We start from the raw sequence: 27,586 nt of genomic DNA, 5'->3' as shown, positions 1-27,586 counted from the left end.
TGTTGACATAATCCTTCGATTTGCAAATACAACTGCACAAGTGCATATGACTATATTTTAAATGACTCCGAAGGTACTTACATCCTTGTCTACCTCACCATTGGGAGAAAAAAAATAATGAATACTTGCATGTAGCTTCAAGACTGCTTCAAGATTTCCAAGAAGCAAAGCCAACGTCATTTAAAATGTTGAAACAAAGAACTGCAGATGCTGATTAATACCAAAGATAGACACAAAGTGCTGGAGTAACTCAGCAGGACTGGCAGCGTTTCTGGAGGAAAAGGATGGGTGATGCTTTGGTTCAGGACTCTTCTTCAGACTGAAAGTAAGGGGGGGGGGGGGGGGGGTGGCACCTAAAGACCAGGACCAATCAGGATCAGCCACAAATGACCGCAGGCAGGTCCATGTTTAAGAAGGAACTGCAGATGCTGGAAAATCGAAGGTAGACAAAAATGCTGGAGAAACTTAATGGGTGAGGCAGCATCTATGGAGCGAAGGAAATAGGCAACGTTTCGGGTCGAGACCCTTCTTCAGACTGATGTGAGGGTCCATTGTTGGCCCGGGAAGATGGGTGTACCAGGCTACACCCTGCTATTTGTGGCTGGCCCTGATTAGTTCTGGTCTTTTCTCACCTGCAGTTCTTCACCTCAACTCCCCCCACCCCCCTCCACGACCTACTTTCAGTCTGAAGAAGGGTCCCGAGCCGAAATGTCATACATCCTTTTTCTCCGGAGATGCTGCCTGACCTGCTGAGTTACATTTTAAATTATTGACACAAATTGCTGGTGTATTTCCTTCTTTCTCTTGTTTGCTTGCTGCAGGGGCGAAACCCCTGTCTACAATCATGGATCTGACTGCAGACTTACCAGTCTGTTTTAAATTGAGTGTTAACGATAAATGTACAACTGATATATTGCATTTTGTACTGCTGCACAGATCGATACCGGATCATAACGAAACAGGAACGGAAAATACACAGCCCTACATAAGCTGTTCAAATGCACAGGAATGGTGAGGTGTCAGGACTGCATTGAAGTGTGACCGTTTCAAGAGTCTGGACCATTTCAAATGTTTATACAAAGTTTACACTTCAAAAACACTGAATAAGAGATATTTCTATTGCTGTTAATACAGCATTTAAATCAAATCACATTTTTATAACGTGGAAGCACAATGAACTGCAGTCCCAAAACTTCACCTAACCATATACTCAAAGTCAAAGGACAAAAGGACAAAAGGACAAAGGACATTTATTGTCACATACACCAATTGGTGCAGTGAAATTTGAGTTACCATGCAGCACACATACTCCAGAGATGCTGCCTGCCCTGCTGAGTTACGTCAGCACTTTTTTTTACATTATTATAAAACTATGTTGAACAACCAGAAGTAGTTAAAGTGATTATTTGGAAGGATTCTTTCCCCATTTGCTGCTCATTAAAAGGTCACTATATATTTGAATTGGTTAGAATAAACTAATCGCATATTGCTGGATAGTTTCATATTTTCCTTTGTTCAGCTTATAACATGGATCTGATTCAATTTTTTAAAAATGCTATCAAAACCATCCTTTCCTGATTTAACTCATCACACTATTTCTTGACTATTTGATCTCTTTGTAAGTCTGTATTTAAAAAGTAAGTTTGGAAATATTTGTTGCTTGGGGAAGAGCAGGAGCCAGAGGACAAAAGCAAAAGTGTGGTTTGTATATACTTTGGGGCGCAGACAGCTCAGTCAATATACACTGCCCTGCCCATCTAATCCTAGCGATGAGCACTGAAGTCTCCTATACAATGTATGTTTCGTGTCCTTTCGGTGCTTCTTACCATTACTGCTATCGGCACGAGGTGCTCATGCTAGATCTGATGCTGTGAGACCTCAGCAGCCAGTTGCCAATGTTGAAAGCTCCCAGGGCTTAACTCCGTCTTAACTGTATACTGCAGTGCCACTTGCCACTGGTAGGAGTGGAAAGAGGCTGCAGAAAATGGTGGACAGTGTCTGGTCTATCACATGTATTGACTTCCTCACCATCAAAGGGATCTACAAAAAGGAATCTCAAATAGGCAGCTAATATCAAAGACCTGCTCCACCTTGGCCATGCTCTCATCTCGCTGCTACCGTTTGGAAGAAGGTACAGGAGCCTGAGAACTGTGATTTTCACATGTAAGAACAGCTTCTTTCTTGCAACCATTGGGCCCTTGAATCACACAACAAAACCCCGAACACACCCTTACCTCAGCAACGATCTACTATGGACTTTGTTTTGCACTGTGTCCTGCGGTTTGCACCATTATGATATGATTACCTAATTTTACCAATAATTTACATCAATTATTGTACATTTATTTGTTGTGTCACTGCATTAATGGATCTGTAAAGCTGCAACAAAATAAAAATGTCATTGTTTTATACCCAGGCCATATGACAATTGAACACTCTTCCCACACCTAGGGGACAGAGGAGCCTGTGATATTGCCAGAGAGACGTGTTTCTCAGAGTATGGCCATGTGAGCCTGGTGTTTACTAGTCTGTAGAACAGCTCACCCAACTTTACAGTAGACCCTTTGAGTAAGAGCTTCAGGTACCGTTGACATGTTTGGTGCCTTGATTGATGCCTCATAGCCCTTCCAGTGTTATTCTCATTATTGTTTCTGGAGCAATTTACTGCCACAGAACAGGTTGTTTTACCACTTCAGAGGGCAGTTTTGAATCAATCATCGTGTGAGTCTGCTGTCATTTATACACCAGACTGTATAAATCTAACAGATTTTCTTCCCTGAAGGACATAAATGAGCAAATATATATTTACAACAGAATGGAGTACTGTGGCCACTATTATTGATATTAACAATAAATCAAGATTAATTTACTCGATTGATTATATATTTTCCAGGTATCATTGTGGGATCAGAATTCATAACTCAGATTATTGATCTATGCCTCGACTGCTTCTTACTTGCCCTGCGATATAGCTAGTTCAGCAATATAACTACTCTCAATGCAAAGTGCTTGGTGCGATGAATGCAAGGAAACAATCCACCTTTTCTTCTGTTAATAAATGTTTCTGTGGCACTTTACATTCCAGAGTTTCCACGCCCAGCCCTATGGTTCTTTGTTTGGGCAGTTTAACTTGCCCAAACAAGACAGAAATTTGGGATGGTAACACACCCATTCCCACATAATGAAACCAAGCCAGTGTTTCAGTATGCAAGTGAAATAAATGAAGAGGTGAAGCCAATGAAATGTAAATGATTGTCACAAGACATTAACCATTTGAGTCACACATTTTTTTTACAGCTTACCCTGCCACAAGTAAATAAACAAGTAAGTAAATAAATGAGTTTGGCTTTACAAGTCATACTGCCTACATCTAAAATCCTATTTCCTTATCAAAACAAGATAAAAACTTCAATGAAGGTTTAATAGTATATTCTAGGCCAAGCGTGGACCCGTTGGGTCCCCCTCCCCCAATGCAATATTCTACCACTCACCTATACACGAGGCAATGCTCAGTCAAAATGGCGAACCTGGCCCGGCAACCCTCCCCAAACTGCGCACGGGCGGATAGCAGGCCTGGCAACCCTCCCCCAATTGCGCTGGCGCGCCTGACCGGGCCGGCAAGTGGGAGCGCAGTTAATGGTATCGAGGAAGTTTATTAAGGGAATTACTTTGTCAAATGGAACAAAACTTGCTGCTGCACACCCCAGGGGAATGGTGAGTAAGGCGCCCCTAAAATTGTAGCGATGTCGTGTACCGTTTTCACTATTTCAAGCATATGGGAACATACATACATACAAACAAATATATATACATACAAGATGAGAGTTTTAGTTATATAGATACGTGAATATTTTTTTTTAAAGGGGAAACATTTCTAATGAGTCCATTCACAACAGTTTACTAACAATTAGCACAACAAAAGCATATTTTGAGGAGAATCTCTCCAAAGTGATTTTAAGAAGCTTTTGAATAATTTAATTGAATGGATTATACACAGAGTTTAAGCCTACTTTTCTGAAACTAGATACACTCCAAAACCAGTAACCTACACAAAGAAAGTAATAATTTATTTTTAGTGTAAGAAAGAACTGCAGATGCTGGTTTAAATCGAAGGTAGATACGAAATGCTGGAGTAACTCAGCGGGACAGGCAGCATTTCTGGAGAGAAGGAATGGGTGACTTTTCAGGTCGAGACCCTTCTTCAGACACTCAGACTCAAAATATTTTTAGTATTTTCCCAACAAATTCATGAAAACGATAAGAAAAATAAGGCCTTTTGCTGCTGAAGATATCCATTACAAAATATACTTTGCCTCCAATTCTCCAAGATCAAATTACAACGAGCATAGCCTTTGTCCAAAGAACACATTGAACTAAGCTGGAATTTCCAATCCAGCTATCCCATTGCAACAATAATTTGTTCCTAGACTTTGTCCAATTGCAACATACAATTGCCATATTAGTAGCATAGATTCATACCAACTTGTTCCATCACGCAAAGCTCCTAGCCCAAGTAATTTTTCTCCCAAACATTTGGAATAATCATAGAAGTCATGAAAATGAAAATAACCACTTAACCAATTATTTTGAACAAATTGCTGGAGTAACTCAGTAGGACAGGCAACAACTGTGGAGGAATGTGTAGCGGGTGTTTTGGGCCAGGACCCTTTTAATTTGGAAAGAAGACCATTAACTAGTCATAAGAAAACGTCAATTCTAAAACTTGCTTAAAGAACACACACCTTCACTGTTCTTCTAGAGGTGAGGATACTCCAGTTATTCAATCTAGTTTTGCCTTGAACCCTTGAACCCCTCTCCCCACCCTTGAACCCCTCTCCCCACCCTCACCTCTTAGATCAGGGAGCTCATGCAGAGGTCACTGGCTTAGATGCTTCTGAGTGGGGTTCACTGCCTGGACTTGCCATCCATGTTCCCCGATGAGTCTGGAAGGACAATCCGATGGCCCAGATGCTCCCGAAGTTCCCAGTGAGGCACTGATTGGTGCTGGGGCCTGCAGTGGCATAACCTAGTCACAAGCCTTGCCCACAAAGTTTGTTTGAAACGCTTCAAGAAATGGCAGCACCTCACCTTTGATTTGACAGTTAATTCTATCAAAACGTTTAAATTTCTCCGAGCCGCTGACATTTCCAGTAGGTCCTGGCAACAAAACACTGGGAAATCACCATTGGAGCTCGGCCAGTAACTATGGGACTTCCACATTGGTGCTAGAATCCCACAATCTACCTGTATTCCTGCTGTGAAATAGAGGCAATCCTGTGTAGAAAGCCCACAAATACCAAACTAAAAACTCACCTACACTCACTGTGTCCTCTTTCCTGTGGTACATGTCAGGGATTATTCAGGATTTATAGAATTATGTCGATAGAATGCATTCATACCAACAAGAACCAGTCTTCAAAAGGCACATAACCTGTTCTAATTGTATACGTGAACATCACATGGTCAGGTCACGTTGGCAAACTAACCTGATACTAGGGGCAACTGGGTTGAAATTAAGAGGACAGCTTTTTATAAACAAACTCTACTGAACATAGAACACAGGCTATTGGCCCCAGCATCTGGCTAGTTTGCAAACACATGACCATGTGATAGTAAGTAAGTAAATTTTATTTATATAGCACGTTTAAATCAACTCGCGTTACATAGAAGAAATAATTAGGTTTCTGTACATCCATAGAAATGACACAACACATTATAGAATTTAACATGAACGTCCCCCCACAGCAGAATCAAAATGTTCCACTGTGGGGAAAGGTACCAGAAAGTTCAGTCCTTGAGATGTGATGTTCTCATATGCATCAGCCAAGTGTAAGACAATGGAGCTATATTAATTGGGTGGCACAGTAACACAGTGTTGCTGCCCCAGTGCAGAGATTGCAGTTCAATCTGTTTGTGTGGAGTCTCCACGTTCTCCCTGTGACCGCATGGGTTTTTTTCCGAGTGCTCCAGTTTCCTCCCACATCCCAAAGACGTGCAGCTTTGCAGGTTAATTAGCCTCTATAAATTGGCCCGAATGTGTAGGATAGAACTAGTGTGAACTGGTGATTGCTGATCAGCGCGGACTCGATGGCTGTTTCCACGTTATATCTCTAAACTAAACTAATTGGTTCACACATCAAACTAGGCATCTTTAGCAGAGTTATTTTGCACCTTCTGCCGGAGCTCAAGGAGAGTTCCCACACCAGAGTTATTTTATCACTTGACACATCAAACATGGTCATAGGCATATTTGCCTGTCTAGCAATAATTAGGATATTTGTGCAGTCACAGAGTCAGCCCTCAGAGCCCTACTTCTGGGTGTCTGGGTTCTCTGTTCTCAGAAGGTTTTAGACCATCCATGCGAATTACTTTGTATCAGCAAAGGTGTTGAAACATTCAGAAGTGTCTTGTCATTTACACTGTGCTCTCCCTTTGTAAGATGGTGGATCATCCATTTGATACAAGGTACACAAAAATGCTGGAGAAACTCAGCGGGTGCAGCAGCATCTATGGAGCGAAGGAAATGGGCAACGTTTCTGGCCGAAACCCTTCTTCAGATCCATACGGTACATCTCGCTGAAGGTAGTTACAAATAGTTCAGCATGGTCTTCTGCATTGGCATATTGTGCTGTACCATCAATGAGCACAGTGATCATCATGGAGAGTCGATCTCCTATTACTGAAAGATCATTTAGCTCTGTCTGTAGCATTTTGATTCTGCTGTTTATCAATGTGATTTCACCAGGCCTGTAAATTGTTTTCAGGGAATGCTTGGTTGTGATCCTGATATGGTTCTCACCTCTTGTCATCGAGCCAGACTTATTCTGATGGATTGATGATAATGGTAGAGCGATGGATATCCAAAACGTGTGGCAACAGACTGTGGAGTACATCACTAGTTCAGCCAGGAGACCAATTTTACAATTTACTAAAGCCAATTAACCTACAAACCTGTACGATCTTGCAGTGCGGGAGGAAACCCAAGTGCCCGGAGAAAACCCATGTGGTCACAGGGAGAATGTACAAACTCTGTACAGATAGCATCCGTAGTCAGGATAAATGTAAACTTGAACTTGAAATCTGGGTCTCTGGTGCTGTAAGGCAGCATCTTTACCACAGCGCCACCGTGTCACTCACATGTGCTACTGTGCCGCCATCTTCTGTTCCTGAAGCCGCAGTAATTTTCATAAGTTAGGAGAGTTTCTAGCTTGAACTCAGAAAGTTCCCAGGTGTAAATATATCAGCACTTGTCTGCACTGTCTGAGACAGTGCTCCCAATTTAAGCTCAGGGCATGAAATGATTCTGAGGAGGATTTTGCTTGACTGACTGGGCTAGTTGTGGACAGCCAACTCGGGATGGGCTGAATCCAATCTCATTCTTACTACTGATCATCATAACCATTTTGGCACAAACACCAGCTTTGTTAGACCACATCAGAGGGCAATTAAGAGTCAAGTGCAGACAGGAAGGACATCAGATTTCCTTCCAGTGCACCAGGTGGACTTTGATCATAAATCTATACATTCATTGTCACCATTCGTGAAGTGAACTTCATTTATTTAGATTCATCCAATAGTTGTGGTAGGATCTGATCTTGCAGTTCTGTATCATTAGCCCAGTTTCAGCACGATTTGTTCAATAATATAACCACTATGCTACTGGAACCACATCTATTTCATCAAATACCTTCAAATACTTTCATGTGCATCACAAATGTCCTCTTCACAATGCTTGTTCTCATGCAATCTGGATCATATTTCTTTTCTCTTCTAATGAATGCAACACATTATATAATTTGCTTCAAACTTTGCAGTGACAACATTATTTTAAAAAGATATAAAAACTGCAAGTGAAAATGAAAAAAAAACATTGCACGCCTTTTCCATTACTCACTAATGTAAAAGCAGCCAGCTCTGGAGAAAAATATTACGCAGCATTACATGTGGTATCCTGTCAGCCATCCCTTCCCAACCAAAAATCTCTGGGGAGTGCACATGAGCCAGCTCCCTCAGACAATACTCTCCCTTATCAGGACAGACTGCTGTCTGTTTCCTGTCTTAAACCTGCACTTCTGCTTGAAACAGGCACACATCTCACCAGAAAGCTTGCTAAACAGAGTCTCTATGCATATAGTTGCAAAACACGTTTCTGTTTGACTGTAACTACTCCTGGAGTTCATGGTCTGTAATATTTTCACGCATAGATCATTGAGCAGCATCGTAGAACATGGTCCATATATTACATAAGCCTCATACAATGTGAAAGTACATCTGCCAAAACAATTTACTGGCAATCCCAATAGGTTAAATTGTTTAGGAATGAGTGTGTTGACCTCTGTTGGAATAATCGATTTGCTTCCAGCCAAGTTGTTTGCACCAAAACTGTGATCCAAATTATTGTATGATTATTTGATTGGGGAATGAAATTAAACTAGACCTATTGAACTAACATTAATATGCAGCTTTATTATTAACTGATCATTAACAATTGCAGTATTATTGACATGGAAAAGAATATATACCCTCAATTCTCAGTTGTCCGATGAACCATCAACCACAGATGCACAAATATGATCCCCTATCTGTTAATTAATTGCGTGAAGTATGAAAATCATAGAGATTGCCAATACAGAATGTCTACATTAACATTTAGCTACAGCATAAAGGCTCACAAACCTTGGAAACACTGTACAGCCTCACATTCATTTTAAGAGAGAAAAATACAGGTAATATTTTTTGGGCAGGGAAACCTTGCCTAAGCTCAAGAACTAGTTCTGATAAAATGTTGGAACTTGGTTAAAAAAAGATTAATCTATTCCTATTTCCACCCTTCAATTTGTTTTCCATTTAACTTCAGTAACATACATGGAACATTGCAGCAATGTCATTCATCCCAGCCCATTGATATGGTTCAGAGTGCAAAGTACAGAAAAATTCAGAAGCCAAGGTTTTCGCAAATAGTAAGATCATATCACTATGTTATTTATAATGTAGGCTCACTGTAAGAAGTAAAACTTGATTTCAGAGTACATTTAAGTTCAACAAACATAAAGCAGGGCAAGTAGAATGCCATGATATATTAAGAGTACTGATATATTAATGCTTTTATACTGTTATAAAGATTACAGCTTTGCGCCAATGAAAGGTTAATTCCCATGTCAGGCCCCATCTGACGGCAACACAGCCATATTGAGGAGTCAAATCAGTGAAAGGCTGAGCCTGAAACTTTATAAATCTACACAAAATGCTGGAGTAATTCAGCGGGACAGGCAGCATCTCCAGAGAGAAGGAATGGGTGACGCTTCGGGTCAAGACCCTTCCTCAGAAGCGTCACCCATTCCTTCTCCCTGGAGATGCTGCCTGTCCCACTGAGTTACTCCAGCTATGTGTGTCTATCTTCAGTTTAAACCAGCATCTGCAGTTCCTTCCTACACTATAAATTGAAGCACTTTTCCTCCTTGGTTGAAGGCATTCTGCACTTATATGCTCAAAGCATAAAAGCAGGAGCTGCAACTTATCCTCACTTATTGCACAAGAGTAGCTTATCGGCCCTTGCACGTTACTTTCGAATCAACACAATCCTCACGGTGTAATTAAGAAGGATGAAATCACAACCAAGCACTTACTTTGTGTCCACACTCAAATAACGTTCTTCCCTTCTCAGTCAGAAGTTTCTACCTGTCAAAAGAAAGAAGCAAGAAATTGTTACAATTTTAATTGTAAAACAACAGAAATAGTTACTTAAAATGTAAAATATATCTATCCCACTCCACCAATTTTTCACAGGCACAAGACTAACTTACATTAATTTATTCGTTTCAACTCCCAGTCAGAAAGAAAGGAATTCCAAAGTGCTGCTCGATCAACTAGTTCAAATCAATTTTCAGACTGTTATCTGGCAAGTGGCTTCAAATTTTCCTGACCGGAGACAACCAGGGAGCAGTGGCCATCAGTACACGATGTGTCAACAGATAATGGTTCTGGGGGGAAGGGAGGAGCCTTGGGCTGGGTTAGGGCTGGGACAGGGCTGCAGCTCCTCTAGTAGAAAACAACCTAAACAGGAAAGAACATTGAAATAGCACTTGGAATGCATGACGCAAAGCTCAGCCTTGAAACAAAGAGCAGGAAACTGCTCTGGCTGGCTGAGGTGGAGTGAAACCAGGGAGAGGCTTTTATACATTCTAAACAGTCTTATTTACATGGGCAGCTGGGCCAGGCTGGGTCACGGAGTTTTGAGGAAATGATCGTTGGCTGTTTGCCATTTGCACACTGACTGACATCGACGAGTGCGCTTTAGAGAGGAGAACGATTCTTTAAAATTATAAATTCAGCTATAACCTGTTTCTTGAGTTTGCTGCTGTTTGCACACATGATACCTAATGGGAAAATACATCTATTCAGGAAAACAAATTTTCCTTAAGTTGATTCATTTCAGTCAAACCTTGTCTATGGTTCCAGGGAGTGAATGAATCCCTTTTTTCATGAGGTAAAAAATATTTTGCTTTCTGGTGCCAGTAAGCAGCTCTGGCATTAATTTAGAAATGCAGAAAACAATCAGGTATTTATTGAAATTATTTATAAGAGCTACGAAATTCCCAGTATTCAGCTTCTCTTTTCTACAGAGATGTCAGTTAAAGTCTTTGGGCTACGGATATTTAAAGTCAAAAGTTCTTCCGATGTGTTGGCAAATATCTGATTCCTCTGCTTCTACACTGTGAAGTAAATCAGACTTTTTTGAGGAGAACCTGCATTTGTATAACACTCTTTATCCCCTTTTCATGACATCCCCATGCAGTATATAGCCAATGAAATTTTGCTGAAATGCGTTGCCTTTAGCCACTTGAAAATAAAGTAGTGAGCACATCCTTCTCCATCACAGGCTTGTCACTTCCTTCCATCCATTCCATTTTCATGGTCATAGAATCATACCAGAGCACAGAAACAGGTCCTTCAGCCCAACTCATCCATGCAGACCAAGGTCTAAGCTAGTCTAATTTGCCCACATTTGGCCCATATCCCTCTAAATCTTTCCTAACCATGTACCTGTGCAAGTGTCTTTTAAATGCTGTTATTTACCTGCCCCATTTGGCGCAAAATAACTCAAGTCAAGTCAAGTTTATTCGTCACATACTTATACGAGATGTGCAATGAAATGAAAAGTGGCAATGCTCGCGGACTTTGTGCAAAAAGACAAAAACAAACAACCTAACAAACTACAAACAGAATGGAACAGAATCACATATTCTTTTACATATTAAATATTGTGGGCGGAAGGAAAAAGGGAAAAAAACAGCAATTTAAAAAAAGCAGTAGAGTGGTACAGTAAAAGTTAGTCCCTGGTGAGATAGGAGTTTATAGTCCTAATGGCCTCTGGGAAGAAACTCCTTCTCAACCTCTCCGTTCTCACAGCATGGCAACGGAGGCGTTTGCCTGACCGTAGCAGCTGGAACAGTCCGTTGCGGGGGTGGAAGGGGTCTCCCATGATTTTATTGGCTCTGGAGTTGCACCTCCTAATGTATAGTTCCTGCAGGGGGGCGAGTGAAATTCCCATAGTGCGTTCGGCCGAACGCACTACTCTCTGCAGAGCCTTCTTGTCCTGGGCAGAGCAATTCCCAAACCAGATTGTAATATTTCCGGACAAGATGCTTTCCACAGCCGCTGAGTAGAAGTGCTGGAGGATCCTCGGAGACACTCTGAATTTCCTCAATTGCCTGAGGTGGTAAAGGCGCTGCCTTGCCTTACTCACGAGTGCTGCGGCGTGTGATGTCCATGTCATATCCTCAGAGATGTGGACTCCCAGATATTTTAAACAGCTCACCCTATCCACAATATCCCCATTTATCCTCAATGGTGCGTACGTCCTCGGATGATGTGCCCTCCTAAAGTCCACGATCAACTCCTTAGTTTGTTTGATGTTCAAGAGGAGGCTTAGTTCAGCAGCTCAGGCAGCATCTCTGGAGAACATGGATAGTTGATATTTCGGGTTGAGGTCCTTTTTCAGACCAGAAGATCTCTATTTCAACATCCTCTGGCATATTCCCTATTAAATCTTGCCCCCCATCACCCTGGTGCATTGCATTGGGGAGGCTGAAAGTGTCGTCAAGGATGCCTGTCACCCTAACCATTCCCTTTTATCTCTTCAACCTCCTGAGAGAAGATGCAGGACTTAAGCCCGGACGAGCAGATTTTTTCTCACTGCTATCTCACACCCCCTTCCCAGATGTGCTGCCAATTACTCTTAGCGTCACCTCAGTTATTCCATCATTGTACTTAATTTTTTTCTTGCACTATTTTGGGTTACCTTACAATCTTGCACCATAATTCCATTCTGCTGGTTTGCATTCATTGTTGTATTTATTGTTATATTTATCATTACTGTATGTGTACTGTTTACTCCCTGTGTTTCATGTGAACATGGAATTGTATTACACCCAGGTGTACATGACAAAAATTAATCTGAATCTGTGTGGTTACTGATCTGTGCAGGAAATTCACCAAAACACAAATATGAGAGAATTAGTTAAACGCAGATAATCCATATGGACAGCACTCCATCACATTAGATCCTTTGACATTAACACTAACAATTGTGAACTGGCCCCCTCCTTTGCTGCAGGTTTTACTGCAGTAATTCATAACAGGTACAAAGTTAACACTTTCAACAGATCAATGGAAACTGCGAAGAGTTAACGTATGGTTTATGTAACTTTTAAATTAATTTTTGGGTTTGGACCACCTGAATTTGATATGATCCATTAACAATGCCAGAAATAGAAGTAGAACAAATAGCTTACCTGGACTGCCAGGGAATGCAGGCACAGCCTCCACCAGATCAACTTCATAGCGTCTAGCCACATCCCTCAGCCTACTGCCAGTCTGCCCAGTCACGCCCTTATTGCTGGTGACAGCAATAAAATATCTAACACACACTCCTAAACGATATGCTTGAAACTCAGCGCAGGCAAGCTAACACAACCAACATGTATCAACCTAGTGTTTTCTTTCTTTAAATCAATGCCATATCTTCAACATAAATCAGTTCAAATTAGACCAGTAAATGAAATGGATGAAATGTTCTTGGAGGGTGCAAATGCTCGTTCTGCTCAGGATTGATCTGAATGAAGTCGCAGCTTTAGTGTTTATCCGTGGTTACGCTTGTTTCGAATTTGACCTCTAGAGGGAACTAGTCGATGTAAATATGATGGTTTTTTTTGTCAATTTAGGAGTACCTTTTAAAATGTATGATGCCCACCGAGTTTGTAAACAAGGAGCAAATGGCAGGAATACAAGTCCTACAATACAGATTGCTCTACTGAAGCAGTATCCCTAGCTGATGCACATCAAAGTTTTCAGTGGGTCGCCTAGCATTACCTACCAACTTAATCAATACATTTATTTCCTTTCCCATTTGTTCTTTAAGCTATTACTTTTCAATGCATTCTCGTCACTGGGTTTAAGAAGCAATTAGACAGGATAGGACAGGTTGGGATATGGGCCAAACGCAGACAAGTGGGACTAGTGTAGATGGGACATGTTGGTTAGTGTGGGCAAGTTGGGCCAAAGGGCCTGTTTCCATACTGCATCACTCTATGACTATGGGTTTCTGAGTTATTTTCTGTTTACGATTTTATTTGGATTTCTTTTTGGAATGAGAGGCATTTAGTATCTATTTTTTCAAATATCTCCAAAACATTGGTATTTGAAATTCTTCCCATCCAGATATTTCTATGCAGAGGTTAAGAGTGTACATTAAAATGTCAGGGCTGGCAATGTATTACGATATTTTTATTTTTTGGGTGTGGTCATATACATTTGCAGGGCAGGTTTGTTTTTAGTGTTTAAGACAAGGTTGCTTTGTACAGGGTATGTTCCTTGCACAATTTTAGTAGCTAGTACAGTTGGGTGGACCTAGCTAGCTCTTAATGTTGTAACTGGCTGACATTTAACGCTGTGACCTGATCTTTAAAAATTACAGCGTGATAACAGTTGTACACTTAAAACTGCTTTCCCACTATATTTATTTAAATACATTAAGCATACTACTATCAAATGTCCTCCAAACTGGCTTTTATTAGAAAATGTAAAAATTTGTCAGATCACCTTGTGTAAAAGGTTGGCTCCTGTTGCATAACACATATCCTATGTGGTTTTACTCGTAACCAGCTGCAGGAGAAATTTATTAAGAGAACCAAGGACTTTTGGATTTGTAGCGCGGCAAGCAGTATATCTGGGTCACTGCTCAGCTGAGAGGAAAAGTGCCCATTGCTGCATTCAGGGGTGAAAGATCAAGGATGTGCTAACGTTCAAGCTGATCTCTCCCACCCCTTCTCCATTTGGCACACATCTCTGATATTTTCATGCAGGAAAGAATGAATTAGACTTTGGACTCTTCTTTCAAAGTTTAGGTCTGGCTGTAGAAAACACTGGATCAAACAAACACTTTCTCACCCCATCCCTTTCCCACTCACATGCATGAAGTTTTACACAGGGCTGAAACTAATTCTAAACTGGATCAATGTAACTGTACCTCTAGGCTTTTCTGGGCACCTTCAAGGTGGACTAAAAATCTGCTGTCTGCTGTCTATAATGCTAACATGAGAAAAATTAATGAGTGCCCAACCACACCTTCCCTCCCCAAAATGAATAATAATGTGAGAAATATTTCCAGTCTTTCACTTATATGAAGAGTAGCAACATTACATTCTTAACAGCCTCAGGCCCAAGCTGCTGTGGGATTTGGAGGTTCTGCACCCCACAGTGCACTTTCTGTGTGATTTTTAGTCCAATCTTTTAGTCTTGTGCTTTTCTCCAGCGTCATTTTGATTTATTGAAGGCAGACATGTTTGAAAATGCTTGTGCTCAAAATTTAAACTGTGCCACTCAGCATAAAAGTATCAAGCAGGCATTAATCTGTCCTTGTATTGATTGCACTTTCTTCTGGTGCCGTGCTGTGTTGAACAACATTTGCCAACAATCTAGTCCTACTGACTCCCATGTTATTAACCTTATAATTCCCAGAACACACATCAGAGCACGTGTTTGCACCTGTAAAATCTACAAATCAGGAATCACTCAACTTTCAAGCATGATTCCCAGTAAACATTGTGGATACAAGAGCAATATTATATTAGTAGGCAATGCAACTTTGAGTTTCACATATTGAAAATGCTGGATTTACTCCGATCTACAATGTAGTAACAAGAACATGCTTTGCATACATATAGCATCCATAACATAATAAATGGAGGAGCACAAATTTGCCATCATACCACACAGGGGATATTGCATGTAAGAAAGAACTGCAGATACTGGTTTAAATCGAAGGTAGACACAAAATGCTGGAGTAACTCAGTGGGACAGGCAGCATCTCTGGAGTGAAGGAATGGGTGATTTTATGTTCAGTTATTATGAGAATGGGATATTATGTCCAGTTTTTGGAAATTTCTTAAAGGACAAGAGATAGGTATGGAGTAAAGTAGGTTAGGGAGGGATCTTGAACTCTGAGCCATGGTGCCTAACACCCCGGAGTGGTGAAACAATTAAACTGATGTGCAAAATAAATTTATTTTCATTTGTAACGCAGAATTCTTTGTCAGTGAAGGATTCAGGCGCACCTTTCTGGCAACTGATCAAGTCCTGAAGTCACCTTTTTATTACTGCCTTCTAAAGAGCTAATTATCAATTAAAACATAAACCAAGATCAAAATAATACTAAGATTTACAATGTATCATCAGCATGTTAAAAAAAGAAATATTATGTGAGATTATATCTAATTTTGGAACAAACTGAAATAAAGTAAATTGCATAGTTTTCTTGAAACCACAAACCTACATAAAATTATATTCAATTATTTTTATTTTAGTGACAGCTCAGCATTATTCAACAGATTCCTTCAGAAAGACATGCCACACTCAGCTTTGACTATTCCCATCAGTCAAAAATGAATTGTTCCTCAGGTATGATTTACATTGAGCAACTCATTCTCAGTATCAGTGCATTTTTAATGAAAAATATGTTGTTTGCTATTGCTGAACTCCAGTAGAAATATTCCATCAATGTAGCGATATACCAAAGGGTCCTAAGATAGATGCAAGGACGTGGATACTGATGATGTAACACTTTTATCGAATGGTCAAGATCTGGTTTACTGAGCCAGTGTCTATTTTTTAATAAAAACATTGGGAACTGCAGATGCTGGAATCTTGCATAAAACACGAAGTGCTGGAGTAACTCAGCGGGTCAGGCAGCATCTGTGGAAGGGTCCTGACCTGAAACACGCCTATCCATTCCTCCCATAGATGCTGCCTGATGCACTGAGTTACTCCAGCACTTTATGTGTTACCCCTCATTTCATACTTTCAGCAGTCTCACCACTCTGGCGGTCAGACCATTCACTGACCTGGATATCAGCATTCAGACCTGTGCATTAACTGATGCTGCTCTTCACATGCATGTCAAGGCAAAGGGGAAAGCCTGGGGGTAGTAACGGGTGAGAGAAATGTGTGTTAAATGGGACCTCTTCTTACACCATTTGGGCTCATACCTAGATGCCCACCCTTGTTTGTTACACAAAACAAAACCACAAAGTGCTGGAGTAACTCAGCAGGTCAGGCAGACAAGGAAAGGCCACCTAATGTTTTGAGACACTTATTCAGTGATTATAGTTGGGGAAGGGGAGTGGAAAAGCGGTGGGGGTGGGTTTTGAACGGGAAGCATTTGGAGCAGACAGCTTTGGCGCCCCCACCTGGAAGCGGACGGGGGCGCCGCCAAATTCAGCCGGTCTGTCGGTGGCTGAGGACAGAGGAGTGAGGATCGGTGTAGTCGGTGGACCCGGCTCGTGGGCAGCTGGGGAGCAGGAAAGGATGGCCCATCATCCATTCATGCCCTCCGGAGATGCTGCCAGACCCCCCGAGTTACTCCAGCACTCTGTGTCTTCTTTTGTAAACCAACATCTGTGGTTCCGTGATTCATGAACTATGGTTTAACCTTCCGCTCATGCTTGCCTGCAGCCATGCAGTGATAGAGTCATACAGCACAGAAACAGGCCCTTCAGCCCAATTTATCCATGCCCACCAAGAAGTCCCATCTATGCTTGTCCCAGCTGCCACCATTTGGCATGTATATCTCTCTAAATCTGTCCTATCCATGTACCTATCCAAATTTAAATGTTATAGACCTGCCTCAACAACCTCCTCCCGTTCCATATACCTGTGTGAAAAAGTTGCCCCTCAGATTCCTGTTAAATCTTTATCCTACTCCTGGGAAAAGAGTGTATTCACCCAATCTATGCATCTCATGATCGTATTCACCTCCCCAAGATCATCACTCAGCCTTCTGCACTCCATGGCTTCCTAGCCTGCCCAACCTCTAGTTATAACTCGGGTCATGAAATCCTGACAAAATCCTCATAAAACTTCTCTGCTCTCTCTCCAGTTGAATCTTCTCTGCTCTCTCTCCAAAACTGAACATAATACTCCAAATGAGGTCTCACCAATGTAACAATACATCTCACTTCTCTATTCAATACCCTGACTGATGAAAGCCAATGTACCAAAAGCCTTCATAGTACCCTGAAAATGACACGATTTTCAGGGTACTATGTATCTGCACTCCTAGATCCCTCTGCTCCACCACACTGTCCAGGGTCCTGCCCTGGTTTGACTTCCCAAAATGCAACACCTTGCACTTATCTGCATTAAACCTCATTAACTATTTCTCAGACCACTTTCCCAACTGATTAAGATCCTGCTGTAATTTTCGATAGCCATCTTCGTTATCTACAATACCACCCACTTTAGTGTCATCTGCAAACTTACTAATCATTCTTTGCACATTCTCATCTAAATCGTTGATATAAACCTCAAACAGCAATGGGCCCAGCACCGAACCCTGAAGCACATCACTACTCAGGTCTCCAGTCTGAAAAACAACCTTTTCACCTCTGCATCCTTCCATGAAGCCTATTCTCTATCCAGTCGGCTAGCTCACCTTGGATACCATGCAATCTAACCTTCCAGAGCAGCTTACTATGCAGAACCTTATCAAATGCCTTGCTGAAGTCCATATAAACAATGCCTATGGCTTTGCCCTCGTCAACCTTTTTGTTTACCTCTTCAAAAACACAATCAGATTAATGAGACATTGCAATATATCTGATCAGGCCTGTGATTTATCCACCTTCTATGCCTCAGGATGTCCAGCACCTCCTTAACCACAATACAGAATGTCCTCAAATCATCCCCATTAACTATCCCAAGTTCCCCAGTCTTCTCGCCTTTCTTCACGATAAAAGCAGAGGACAAATACTCTTGCCCATCTCCTGCAGCTCCACACAGAGACAATCACTTTGGTTTCCAACAGGCACAATTCTCTATCTTTTTACTCTCCTTCCCATAATGTACATAAAATCTCTTTGGATTTTCCTTAATATTATCCACCAGAGCAATCTCCTGCCCTCTTCTTACCCTCTTGATTTCATTCTTAAGTATGCTCCTCAGTTCCTGAAACTCCTCCATTGATACTCGATCGCAGCTGCCGATACCTGTTCCATGCCTCCTCCTTTTTCCTGACCAGAGTCTTAATTTCTCTCATGATTCGAGCTTCCTTACTCCCACCTGCCTTGTCCTTCACTCTAACTGGAATATGCATGCCCAGTACTCTTGTCATCACACTTTTAATAGTATCCCACCTTCTGGATGTTCCTTTGCCCTCAAACAAACTACTCCTTGAGCAAGTTCCCATCTAATACCATAAAAGTTGTTCTTGCCCTATTTCAGAAATTTTAACCAGTGGACCTGCCCTTCTTCATCCATAGCTACTTTAATGCTAATTGAACAGTGGTTGCTGGTCGTTAAAGGCCCACCCAGGGACACTTCAGTTACTTGCCTTTGACGATTCCCTAAGAGTAGATCAAGCTATCCCCCCCCCCCTTCCTTGTAGGGCCCTCTACATATTGCCCAAGAAGACATTCCCCTGAGCCCTTGAAACTTTGATTGTTGCAGTTTATATTGGGAAAATTTAAATCCCCTACTAAGACGACCTTATTAGTCTTACAGCTGCCAGCAATCGCCTGGCAAATTTGTTGTTCTAATTCCTGTTGACTATTTGGGAGCCTGCAGTGCACTCCCAACAAGATGATCATCCTATTTTTATTCATCAACTCCACCTATATAGCCTCATTGGACAATGGTCAGTAATGTCACCTCGGACTACTGCCGTGACGTTCTCCTTAATCATTAAAGCAACAACCGTTCTTCTTTTACCCCCACCTTTAGCTCGTATGTAGCACCTTAAACATTAAGTTACCAGTCATGTCCCTCTCTTAGCCAGGTTTCTGTAACGGCTACAATGTACTAGTCACGTATCTATCTGTGTCCAGAGTTCACCCGCTTTACCTGTCAGGCCACTCACATTAAATTAATGTAATTCAATCAAACTGTCCTTCCTCACTCCTTGCTGTGCCCCTGCCTATCCAGTCCACTGAACTTTCATCACCTTCCATCCCAAATTCCTGCCTCTCACCTGCCTTGGATCACACCTCCCCTGCCAACCTCGCTTAAACTTACCCATGTTAGCACTTGCAAACCTTCCTACCAGGATATTGTTTTCCACTCCAGTTCAGGTGCAACCCAACCCTCTTGTACAGGCCATCTCTGCCCCAGAAGAGATCCCAATGATCCAAAAATCTGAATCCCTGCCCCCGGCAACAACTTCGCAGCAAATCGAGCAGAACGGCCGAGCGAAAACGGGAATGAAGTGGCAAAGTTGGGAGAAATTAATCAGCAAATATAATCACCGCAGTGAGGACTTAATACCTGCTCTTCCTTCACTTGTCAGATTTAAGTGGGCAAAATATGTTAAAATATGTGATGCATGGGAATCTTTTACCAGGCCATGCAATCCACAAACATAAAGAAAAGGGCCTAACATAAAAATGAGAAACGATCTTTAAATTTGTCAAGCAGGGTGGGATTATTCCTCATTCCAAAAAAACACGCCAGACTGTTGCTACACTGTCCATAATTAGTATCCTTACACTCTTTGCCCCACCCTGCCAACCACCACTCCTTTCCACAGCTCTGTTAAATATTTTTGTGGCCCAGAGCCATTTGGCGTATGTAACTCACTGATAAAATGATACCTCCCTACTTTTGCGAAGGCCTGCACCTCCTAACAGCATGGATTTAATAGCCTGAAGAAGGGTCTCAACCTGAAACATCACCCATTCCTTCTTTCCAGAGATGCTGCCTTCCCCCTGAGTTACTCCAGCATTTTGTGTCTGGATTTAATAGAATATGGGCGGTCAAAGCAGACAGAGTTAACACACAGTGCAGCCACAATGTCAATTGTTTTCTTTACAGCAAGGAGTTCAGATGCTATTCAGGAAGGGAGCTTTGGTTGATTCCCATTTCCTTCCCATGTCAGACACAGCGAGGCTGATCGATACCTCTCAACAACCACTTTGCCCAGGTATGACGCCAACACAACCCATAGCCGTGTCTTGTCATGGAGTCAATGAAAGTGATTTTCAATTTCAGCTTTTTAAACCCTCAGCCTGACCGTGGTTTATAAGCATATACTAAGGCAATGAAGTATTCCAAGAAAAATAATTTACTGCAGTCCGTTTATTTGACCAAACTAGGTGCCGATTTTAAATCTAGCACGCAATGACCATGGGAGGATTCCGAACTTGGGCCATCAATAAAATAAATTGCTGGCAAATTAGGTTAATACATTAAAAGAACAAAATAAATCCTTTAGCCAATAAACATTTGAAAATATGTCATATTTTAATAATCCTTTGTTAGCCTTTTTAAAGTAAATTCATAAAATCTGCATTAAACGGGCAGGACTGCATAAATTATGTCTGGCAAATTCCTGTTCAGAAAGGTTGAATGCCGAGATCAGAAAAGTGATCTTATATAATCTTGCACAATTGTAGCGTCCCTTTACGGAATGTTGTTAAGCCATAGACATATACCACTCATTGTAATAAAAATGTTGTACATGAGTTCACCAGACAGAATTCTGTGGATTGATAATGGTGGCACAGATATGTTGTTAGAAACAATGAAACGTAGCTCCCGTGATGTTTCTCCATAGAACAAAACTATACAACACTGACAACATCTCTGATCACATCTGAGCCATCTCAGCGTCATCCTGGGGTATTTCCATTTCCATGAGTCTAGTTTTGAAAAAAAAAAGGCTCTTTTGTGACGTGTTTAGGTGGGACCTTTGTACAAAAGACGCCTTTGCATCACAAAACCAGACTCGATCAAAAGCTGAAACAATTTCACCTTTGACCATGTTGGAAGGACCATCACTGAGAAAGACTGTGACCACTTCATTATTAGATTCAGATCAGCCACAGAGTTTTGACATGAGGAATCCGAACCACATATTTTACATTTCATATTTTATCCTATAACAAGTGCAGATCAAAGGCATGAATATATAAATGATCTCCTGGGCCCATTTCACATAGTACATTAGGCTTTATCCTGCTCATTTTTACCAGCCAAACTTTGTTTTTGGCTAAACATTAATAAATGATCAATGAGTGATGTTATTCCTCTTTGTTCAAGTGATCAGGCAAAAACTATTACTGGTTATAAGTTTATTTCTGTAAATCTTCCTGGATTTCACACATTTATAATAGCATGGATCAAAATAGTTGGTCTTTACAGTACAAGGGTTTAGTTAACATAGTTTTGAGTCAGTGAAGCTAATCGGTATTTCATCTTTGGTGATCCTCTTAGTTACTAGAAGCAAAAACATTCTGAGCCATTGCATGAAATCTGTCCAATTTACTTCTGTCTCCTTCTGGATGTATGCTGACAGGACTATTGCTGAGGAAAAGGAAGTGACTTACAGCAGCAACAGATGAGTAAACAACATAGAGTTTTGAACGTTATGCTGTAAGTCCAACAAAATACAGAGCACCAAACTAAGGACATCTTAAAAACTCAAAGGAAAGCAAAAAGTTGGAAGTTTGTGAGGGGGGGCAAGTGTAAAAGAGGCACAAGGAAGGAGGGGCAAAAGTACAAGCTGGGAGAAAACATGGTTACAGCTGAGCAAAACAGGAATAAGGAACAACTTCTGCAAAAGCTTTCTGAGTAGCCTCTCCACCATTAATTGAACTGTAACTTGGACACATCAAAACATTTCTAGCACACTGCACACAGTATTTATACACAACTGAAAACAATAAGATTAGCTATCAAACGATTGAAAGAGAACTTACTGGTTTCAGCTTAGTAAACTCCTTTCACTGTAGTCCTTGGGTTTAATTCACACACACAGCTCTCTCTTTCTTTCTCTCTCCTTTGAGAATGTGCATGTAATGTGAATCCTCCTGCCAATACCCCACTCCAGTCACATGATCACCCATATCTAGGGCGGGCCTAGGCTGGGAAGGGTGGAGTTAAGAAAAAAAACTCTGGACTTTACACTTTACCATGGCTCACAATCTCGTGTGACACATATCCCTAATAGTAAAACAACTGAAACTTCATAACAAGAACTGGATGGATTAACTTGGTGTCCCACACTGCCAATTCACGCCGAATAAAATTGAAAGCTGCAGTGCTCTGCAGCAGAGAATGCCTTCAGTGTATCTGTGGAAGCAGAAAGTGTTTTTCTTAGCACAAAACTGTGTCTTAAGGAAGTGGAGAGCAATGAAAGTGGTCAGTAGACTCCCCTTTGTGCTTTTAAATCTTGCAACCAGAAAGTGCAAAGAAGCATTAAGCCAGCAGGTTCAGTGAGAGGCTATTGAGGTTTCGCTGAAATGCTGTTTTAAAAGACTGGAGCTGTTGATGGAGATCTGCCAAGATTTTCTTTTTGTGCAAAGTCTGACTAGAAGATTGCCAACAAAGCAAACAGAGAAGAATGAACACTACAGGCTGAACACGGGTCAGCCCAGAGCATAGAATGTTTAGCAACTAAGATAGAAAGGGTGGGATCCTGCTTCTCACTGCCAACCATTCCAAGGGGATTTGCGTGGATCAGCCCATTGCTGAATTCTGTCGCAAAACAAAAACGAGTTGCTGGAAGAACTTTTTCGGTTCTGCTGAAGGGCCTTGACACAAAACATCACCCGTCCCTTTCTCTACCTCCACAGATGCTGCATGACTCGCTCAGTTCCTGCAGCAGCTCGTTTTTGGCCCCAGATTCCATCATCTGTGCACCCTTGTGTCTCCTGATTTCTGGACTTGTGCATTGCAGCAGGCAGGGCAAGCATGAGCTGGAGGTTAAACCATATGACATGAACCTTCTTGATCAGTGGTGGAAGGAACTGCAGGTGCTGGTATATATCGAACATAGACACAAAATGTTGGAGTAACTCAGCAGTACTGGCAGCATCTCTGGAGAGAATTAATAGGTGATGTTTTGGGTCAGAATCCTTCAGACTGATAGAGGCCAAGTGGGGGGGGGGGGGGGGGGGGGAGGAGGTCTATTTTCTTGATCAGTGGTAGATTCAGCATGGGATGCATTTCACATCAGGCTCCACTGTTATCCTCAATCATCACCATAATCAACGTTGAAAACATCAACGGGCGCGGTGCCTTACAATGTTATGTATGACAGTGATCTCAACTTCTACTGAAATGTGGATGGCCGTTGGCTCGCTAGGAGGTCATCCGCCCTTCGTCAGCTCTTGTTTTTGGTCCTGCTGGGGGTCCACAGCCCGCGCCTCACCTGGCAAACCAGGGGGTTTAGTCGCCGACTATCCGACCATGGAGCAGGTAGCATGGTACCTGTGGCGATGGGAACTTCCCCCCGACCTGGCCTTATCCTCAAGCCATGGGTAAAGTAGGTGAATGCAATTACAAACTGGATTAGAAAGATGTTCTTTTAACTTAATATTTTTAATTAATTTCTATCAATTAAACTGCAGATTTAAGGAAATGTATTTTTAACTTTTGATTGCCTTAGTAATTATTGATTTGCAATGCTATGCACATGCAGCTGATTGGAACAGTGTAGGAATGAACTGCAGATGCTGGTTTAAACTGAAGATGGACGTAAAAAGCTGTAGTAACTCAATGGGTCAGGCAACATCTCTGGAGAGAAGGAATGGGTGACGTTTCGGGTTGAGACCATTCTTCAGACTGAACAGGCCATCAGGGTGATTTGGGATGGTGCCTCAGGTTCCTTCACTTGGGGGCTACTCACAGCTCACAGTCCACTCTCCTCTGTGTGATGGTCTCTACAGCGGGACCTGGAGATCGCTCAGACATGGGGAGCCACAATAAACATCCGCAGCCTTGAGAATAGCAAGGGCGGTCCACGTGTGGAGCATCTTGATCTGGTCCCATCTCAAGGACAGGGATTTTATCCCATCATGTCTGAGTTGGCCCTCGTATACACACCTCTGCTAATCCCATTTCCTGGCACTCGGCCCATTGTTCTCCATGCCTTGGCAGTTCAGGATCTAAATGTGACTCAAATGTGAGAGGTTCTGCCTCCACAACCCTCTCCGACAATGCATTTGAGGTTTCATCTACCTTCCGAATGAAAAAACCCATCCACACATCACCATTAAATCTTTTCCCCACAGCCTTTGGTTGTGGAAAACTACCTAATGGAAAGGTTTCCTATTATATGGCGCTAGCTATGCCCTATAGAAACATAGAAACATAGAAAATAGGTGCAGGAGTAGGCCATTCGGCCCTTCGAGCCTGCACCACCATTCAATATGATCATGGCTGATCATCCAACTCAGTATCCTGTACCTGCCTTCTCTCCATACCCCCTGATCCCTTTAGCCACAAGGGCCACATCTAACTCCCTCTTAAATATAGCCAATGAACTGGCCTCAACTACCTTCTGCGGCAGAGAATTCCAGAGATTCACCACTCTCTGTGTGAAAAAAGTTTTCCTCATCTCGATCCTAAAAGATTTCCCCCTTATCCTTAAACTGTGACCCCTTGTTCTGGACTTCCCCAACATCGGGAACAATCTTCCTGCATCTAGCCTGTCCAACCCCTTAAGAATTTTGTAAGTTTCTATAAGATCCCCCCTCAATCTTCTAAATTCTAGCGAGTACAAACCGAGTCTATCCAGTCTTTCTTCATATGAAAGTCCTGACATCCCAGGAATCAGTCTGGTGAACCTTCTCTGTACTCCCTCTATGGCAAGAATGTCTTTCCTCAGATTAGGAGACCAAAACTGTACGCAATACTCCAGGTGTGGCACCTGACAACCTGGTGTGCGCACCTGACAACCTGGTGTGCCAATAATAACCTCGTCCTCAACTCCAAGAAGACGAAGGAACTTATTGTCGACTTCAGGAAGGTCAGAGGGGGCAGACATACCCCCGTACATATAAACGGGACTGAGGTGGAGCGCGTCTCCAGCTACAAATTCCTCGGGGTACACATCTCGGAGGATTTGTCCTGGTCCCTCAACACCTCCAAGCTGATCAAAAAGGCACAGCAGCGCCTTTACTTCCTGAGGAGGCTCAAGAAAGCCCACCTGTCCCCCCAGATCCTGACCAACTTCTACCGGTGTACCATCGAGAGCATCCTGACCGCCTGCTTCACGGTATGGTACAGCAGCTGCACTGTCGCGGACAGGAAGGCACTACAACGGGTGGTGAAAACCGCGCAGCACATCATCGGTGCCCCGCTCCCTGCCATGGATGCCCTCCACCGAAAACGGTGTCTGAAACGGGCTGGGAAGATCATTAAAGACCCCTCCCACCCCAACCATGGACTGTTTGCCCTCCTCCCATCAGGGAGGTTCTACTGCCTACAGGAGCCTCAGGTCTCGTACCAGTAGGATGAGGAACAGCTTCTACAATCATACCGTCGCATTGCTGAACTCGGAGTCCCGCCGATAGATTCCTCCGGTCCCTCCGTCCCCATTGTTTAATTATTCTGTATTTTTTTTATTATTCTGTATCCTCTTTTTTTTTAAATTTCTATATTGCACTACTACGGACTGACGCAAAACTGCATTTCGTTGTACCCATACTCAGTATTTGTGCAATGACATTAAAGTTGAATTGAATTGAATTGAATTGGTCTCACCAAGACCCTGTACAACTGCAGTAGAACCTCCCTGCTCCTATACTCAAATCCTTTTGCTATGAATGCTAACATACCATTCGCCTTCTTCACTGCCTGCTGCACCTGCATGCCTACTTTTAATGACTGGTGTACCATGACACCCAGGTCTCGTTGCATCTCCCCCTTTCCTAATCGGCCACCATTCAGATAATAGTCTACTTTCCTGTTTTTGCCACCAAAGTGGATAACCTCACAATTATCCACATTATACTGCATCTGCCATGCCCACTCACCCAGCCTATCCAAGTCACCTTGCAGCCTCCTAGCATCCTCCTCACAGCTAACACTGCCCCCCAGCTTTGTGTCATCCGCAAACTTGGAGATGTTGCATTCAATTCCCTCGTCCAAATCATTAATATATATTGTAAATAGCTGGGGTCCCAGAACTGAGCCTTGCGGTACCCCACAAGTCACTGCCAGCCTGTGAAAAGGACTCGTTTATTCCTACTCTTTGCTTCCTGTCTGCCTGCCAGTTCTCTATCCACATCAATACTGAACCCCCAATACCGTGTGCTTTAAGTTTGTATACTAATCTCTTATGTGGGACCTTACCGAAAGCCTTCTGAAAGTCCAGATATAACATATCCACTGGTTCTCCCTTATCCACTCTACTAGTTACATCCTCGAAAAATTCTATAAGATTCGTCAGACATGATTTACCCTTCATAAATCCATGCTAACTTTGTCCAATGATTTCACCACTTTCCAAATGTGCTGCTATCCCATCTTTAATAACTGATTCTAGCAGTTTCCCCACTACCGACGTTAGACTAACTGGTCTGTAATTCCCCGTTTTCTCTCTCCCTCCCTTTTTAAAACTATATTATATTCCTACTATATGGTCCTACCTTTTCCCCTCAGCATGTTGTATAACTCAATCAGATCACTCCTCAGCCTTTTGCAAACAAACCCAGGCTATTCAGTCTCTCCTCTTTGCTGAAATACTCCATCTCATGTAACATCCTAGTGAATTTCTTCTGCACTCTCTTCAAGGGCAATCAGATCTTTCCCATCATTAGGTGATCAGAACTGTGCATGGCCTTCCAGTTGTGGCCTAACCAAGGTGGCACATATCTGGTCACCGACTACTAATCACAAGGACGCAATCTTGACCAGCACCCTCTGGCTCCTGTCCCCTTTCAGATCCAAAGATAGGCACTAAATGCTGGAGTAACTCAGCGCGGCAGGTAGCATCTCTGGAGAAAAGGTATGGGTGAGACCCTTCTTCAGAATGAGATTCAGGGGAGGGGGAGTCGAGAGATATGGAAGGGCAAGGTGTGAAAATTACAGATCAAAGCAGACGATAAAAAGGAAATGTAGAATGGTTCATTGTTAGCTTTGCTCTGTCATTTTCACACCTTACCCCTCTATATTTCTAGCCTCCCTTAGGTTTCTGGTCGGAACCCTTCTTCAGACTGCCACAAGGTCTGGAGTAACTCAGCGGGTCAGGCAACACCTCTGGGGAAAAAGAATGGGTGACCTGGTCTGAAGAAGAGTTCCGACCCAAAAT

The 27,586-nt window shown here is 42.3% G+C and overlaps 1 protein-coding gene across 8 annotated transcripts in view; it reads right to left on the bottom strand.

Moving 5' to 3' along the window:
• klf3 (Kruppel like factor 3) overlaps positions 1–22,395 on the bottom strand; it is a 101,330-nt gene extending 78,935 nt beyond the window's left edge. For 4 of the 8 annotated variants that reach the window (XM_033026913.1, XM_033026974.1, XM_033026921.1 and 1 more), the window contains exons 1-2: positions 22,248–22,395; positions 9,627–9,678 (exon numbers count right to left, since the gene is read on the bottom strand). The gene's annotated coding sequence lies outside the window, so the exon portion shown is untranslated. Of the gene's footprint in view, positions 1–3,491; positions 3,511–9,626; positions 9,679–9,803; positions 10,061–22,247 lie in introns of those variants that run through there. The other 4 variants (XM_033026927.1, XM_033026937.1, XM_033026962.1 and 1 more) reach the window with 3 other exon arrangements.
• Between the last annotated feature and the right edge of the window lie 5,191 nt (positions 22,396–27,586).

This window comes from Amblyraja radiata, chromosome 1, assembly GCF_010909765.2.
Source record: "Amblyraja radiata isolate CabotCenter1 chromosome 1, sAmbRad1.1.pri, whole genome shotgun sequence".
NCBI classification, from domain to species: Eukaryota; Metazoa; Chordata; class Chondrichthyes; order Rajiformes; family Rajidae; genus Amblyraja; species Amblyraja radiata.
This window is presented reverse-complemented; position numbering and strand designations above follow the sequence as displayed.